The sequence below is a fragment of the Syzygium oleosum genome, unplaced genomic scaffold (genome assembly GCF_021117445.2).
Source record: "Syzygium oleosum isolate NSW1041296 unplaced genomic scaffold, Sole_v2.1 Sole_v2.10, whole genome shotgun sequence".
NCBI classification, from domain to species: Eukaryota; Viridiplantae; Streptophyta; class Magnoliopsida; order Myrtales; family Myrtaceae; genus Syzygium; species Syzygium oleosum.
In genome coordinates, this window is record NW_026607494.1 from 8,972,967 (window position 1) to 8,977,931 (window position 4,965).

At 43.1% G+C, this 4,965-nt stretch overlaps 1 long non-coding RNA gene across 1 annotated transcript; it reads right to left on the reverse strand.

Annotated features, from left to right (window-relative positions):
- Window positions 1-339: 339 nt before the first annotated feature.
- LOC130139103 (uncharacterized) lies at window positions 340-4,688 on the reverse strand. The gene is made up of 2 exons (XR_008817326.1): window positions 4,592-4,688; window positions 340-633 (listed from the first exon to the last, which is right to left on the reverse strand). It is a non-coding gene; the product is annotated as an uncharacterized LOC130139103 (long non-coding RNA).
- Window positions 4,689-4,965: the final 277 nt, after the last annotated feature.

Below are 4,965 nucleotides of genomic sequence, written 5' to 3' on the forward strand. Positions count from 1 at the left end.
AGTTTCGGAGATTCGGGATCAACTCTGAGCGGAGAAACGTTGTGGACAGAACATTGAACTCCCCCACTGTAAGATTGCGGTAAGTTGTAAAACTGAATTTGAGTTTCTACAAAGAAATAAGTAGATTTAGTGTAGCAACTCTATTGGTGGTCTCTATTTTTCGGATTGAGCAATGGAAGGATGTCGTTTTGCAACTAAATGCTGAGGAATTGGTGGAGAACGGCGGCCCATGCGACCGGCCGTGGAACAGACTCGATGCATGTTTCCTCGGACAACAAATAGCGCTGAAATCAAGTTGAAAATTGTCACGAAAGAGAGAGGAATGTAATACCGTGTACATTACCAAACGAAGAATACAAGGTCCAAATATATGTAGGGTGGGAATACAATTAGACTTAAGTACAACAAATGTAAATTACAATTAACTTAATCCTAAATAATAAATCCTAATATGATCTAACACAAACCACATTATCGCATCACAATTTAATGAAATGAAACCCTCTTCTTCTTTTTTTCAATTCATGCCTAATACGTATACAAATATAAGTACAATTCAACACCCTCCACCGCCTCTGCCTCAACCGCCGCGGTGTCCGCCACCACCATCATGACCACCACCGTGATGTCCACCTCCACCACCATGGCCACCACCTCCACGGTGCCCTCCGTGGTGATGGTGGTGGCTGCCGCCGCCGCCACCGCCACCGCCACCTCCGTCACCATTGTCACCAGAATGGCCTCCGCCTCCGTGGTGGCCACCACTTCTCTTTTTCTTTGACCTGGATGAGCTGTGGCCACAGGAAAACATAACGACCGACGCGAGGATCAAGCACAGCATGAAGATCGCTCCGGACTTGAGCAGCAGAAGATCCGCTCCATACTGAGTATTTACACATGTTCTTGATATGATGCTGCTCCCTACTTATTTCCGAAGTTTAAGAGTTACTTATATCACGTATCAACTATCCAATGTTAATCTCGTCTAACCTCGCATTTGCTCATCATTTTATTATATCAATTAGCATTTTAATAACTTAATACCCTAATATTGTAAAATAGTTTTTGTATAAATAGGATTACTAATAGTAACCTATGGTCCCCATCTAAAACTTCTACCATGATCTCTACTTCTGGGCTAATTCCAACTTGCTCCGATGATTTCATGGTTATCTCAGTCAATCCCTTGATATCTCTTTGCTCAGTCAACACAGTATACTTTGGTTTTTCTTGTCTCAGTCGGACCCAAAATTCTATAATCGGTTTTTCACCGAGCAAGATCCGATGCGTGTGACATCACATGCTCAATTGCCGTTCATTGGGAAAAATAGTCAGGCTTACTATATATCTTTTATTTTTGGCATGTGCAAGTCACAAGCCCATTTTGATCAGCCTCAAAAATTTAAACGTCAGGATTAAGGAACGGAGTTGCTCTACTTCTTCTTCTTCGTATGGGACGTGTGATCGAGATCGGAGGTTGCTCGGGAAAGAGTGGCCGCCGTAAATGTGGTTGATCATGCGGCTGTCGAGGGGTAAGGTAGAGGTTTTGGTTGGCAGGAGAGAGCTCGTAATTGATCAGTGGAGAGAGAGGACTCGTTGCTCAATGCAAACAGTATCGTAAAAACTTGCTTTCGAAAAACTCACACGAAAGAAGAATTTCACACACGAATGATCGAGATTGTACAAAAAGATTGTCCCGTAAGAAGATCAATCCGTAGTTTTATATCGCGCACAAAAAGTGCATGAAGTGGGGATTCGATGGGGGTGTAAATCCACGTGAATCTAAGTGCAATGATTGAAGATATTGTGAGGAAATTAAATCACATTGAAATTGGAAAACAAGGTGGAAATACAGGATCGAAATCGAATGAAAACTTAATGGATAGACGGATAGTTAGAGATAGATCACAACCATGCACTAAACACAAATTCTATATAGTTCAGCAAACTCGTCTACACATCAACTACTTCTTTAGCTAGCAAACCATAGTCCCTGTACCAACACCAACATAAAAAGTTAAAAACCCGAATTTTGATTAAAAGAAACATAAAACCTTACTTCGAAGTTAGCAGCTGCCACTACCCTCGCCACCACTGCAGCCTCCACCGCCGCCCCAACTTCCACCGTAGCCGCAATTGTTCCCGTCACTACTAGCCGTCCTAAAACCACCATGACCTAAGTAGAAGCCGCCAGCTCCAGCGAGATTGGCCTCTCTGCCGCTGCCACCACTACGCCTTCTTTATGCGAGGTTTGTGCCCACGTTTGCCGCATGCGAATATGACCATGGAGGTGAATGCAAGGAAAAATGCAATCACACAAAGTCATGTCCACTCCAATTGGCTTCCACGGCCTTTGGTAGCATCAACAAGAGGAAACACCCCTCTTGCCATTTTCTTCTAATCTCTCTCGCTCGCTTACTTACAAAAATTTGCCCATTTGATCTTCTCAAATCAAAGTATTAACACCACTTACAATCTCTTGTAGAGAACTCGCTCAAAAAATTCACAAATAGGAAACCTCGGCACTCCTTTTTTTCCTGTATTGCGTGACTTGTGAAAATAGGCCAAAACAAAGTTTTAATTCCTGTGCTTTCGAGGCTGATGTGACACCCAGACGCGCGGAACATGTACAGAGACGGGAGGTTTATCTACGCCTCTGGTCGAGCGCCCATCGACCCCAGCTGATCGCCCGCCCGGTGCCTAGTAGCTACAAGTTACTAGGTGCTCATGGCTGGAAGACCAAGCCTTTGAAATTTTACAAGTGGGCCATTCAATTAATTAGTTAGGATGCGTTGGCAACCGTTCTATTCTCGGAAACAATTTCTATTCAGAAATAATTCTTTTTTATTTCATGCCCGAGAATAATTTCTGAACATTTGAAGGTGTTTGGTAATTGCCCAAAATTTCTATTCTTGGAATAGAAAAAGAACATAAATGTGTTTGATAACTGCACAAAATTTCTTTTTATTAATAATATTTTGAATTTTTTAATATTTCTTTCTTTTTATTTTTCTTATTTTTTTCTTCTTCTTCCCCTTCTTTGGCCATGGCCAGGTTGCTGGCGCCGGCGACCGGCCACAAGCCAAGGCTGGCAAGGGCCACCCTCGCCGGCTCTGACTAGGGCTAGACCTTCGCCACCACCCTCGCTGCCGCCCTCGCCAGATCTAGCAAGGGCAGCTCGCGCCAGCCCTCGCTGGATCTGACAAGGGCGTTGGTGAGGGCGGCCCTTGTCCAAGCCGCGAGCCCTCGCCTTCGCCGGCCACCAGCGAGGGTTGCAACGCCCTTGCAGGCCCTGGCCTGTGGCCAGTCGTCGGTGGCCGGCGATCAGCGACCAGCCACAGGCTAGGAAGAAGAAGAAGCAGAAAACCAAGAAGAAGAAGAAGCAAAAAAAAATTTCTTTTCCATTTCTGGTTCTTGTTCCCATAATCAAGAAACAACTTTTTTTTTATTCTTGATTTTGTTCCAAAACTGATTCTGGGAACAAATTTTTGAAAATTTGTGCCCGGGAACAAAAAATTTACTAAACGGATTTCTGTTCCAAAACTGATTCTAAGAACAAAAGAATAGAAATAGTTACTGTTTGGCCGGTTGCCAAACGCGCCCTAACTTGCTTACTCAATAACAATTTTACCATTATCAAATATAATATCTAAAAGGATTAATATAATGAAAAATCTCAAATCAATACGTTTGTGATAAATTTATCCTAAACAATTTTTTTATCATAAAAAATCTCAAGCTGATATATTTGTGACAAATTTATCCTTTTTTAGTTTCCGTTAAATTGGAATGAAAAACCAATAATTTGGAATACATGTGACAAATGGAGGGTAAAACCTAAATTGGTACACGTGTCATCCAACTCAATAATTTGATGGTAAAATTTAAGGGAAACTGACGGAGGGTAAATTTGTCACAAGTGTACCGGTGTGGGTTTTTTATGGTAAAAAAATTAGATTGAGGTAAATTTGTTACATGTGTACTAGTTTGGGGTTTTTGGTGGTATTAACCTTATCTAAAAACAGATTCCCGCCAAGTAGTTAGTAACTTATCACTGAAATAATAGTTATATCACTGATACCCAATAATAAATTTCCCAATACTTAAAATTTTTATAAGTGTGTCCAAGCAGTAAACTTCTAGGAGTTATTAATTTACTATTCCACTTGAAAATGATAAATTCCTCATTCTGTTGGTAACTTACTAAGCTAAAAGCAGGCTACGTCGGCAAGTTGTTTCTTTCACTAGTAATTTGTTAATTTCACTGGTAAGGTTTTGTTTTCAACGGGAACTTCTTAAATAGGCTGATAACCTTATTATTGAATTTCACACCGATAAATTTCACCCTTATGATACTAAAAGCGAGCATACGGCGGTGAGTAACCAATTTACTTGTTATTGCTGAATTCAATGATGGAGCTTCACAACTTAATATAGAATTTGGCGTCGGTAAATTCCTCAAATAGTGGACCTGCAGTGAAACTACTCTCTTTATAATTCTACTGTGGCTTTACAGATCCCCAACAAAAGAAAAATTCTACTGTGGCTTTCGTGCCTCCGCTGCTGCCGTCTCTGCCGCCATGGTGTCCACCTCCACCACCATGACCACCTCCTCCGTGATGGTCTACGTGGTGGTGGCCCCATGGTGGCCGACGTGGCCTCCGATGTGGCCTCCGTGGTGGCCTCCGTGGTGGCCGCTGCCGTCGCCTCCACTGCCACCGCCGCTGCCGTGATTGCCTCCATCTCCACCTCCGTCTCCGTCTCCGCCTCCGTCTCCGTCGCCGCCATCATCACCTCCGTCTCCGCCTCCGCCTTCGGGGTCTCTTTTTCTTTTTGCGGCTAGTACCGGACTAGTTCTTGCGGCAGGAAAACACGACGACCGACGCAAGGATCAATCACACCAAGAAGATCACTCCGGACTTAAGCAGCAGAAGATCCGATCCATCATCACCACGGATGCCAGTG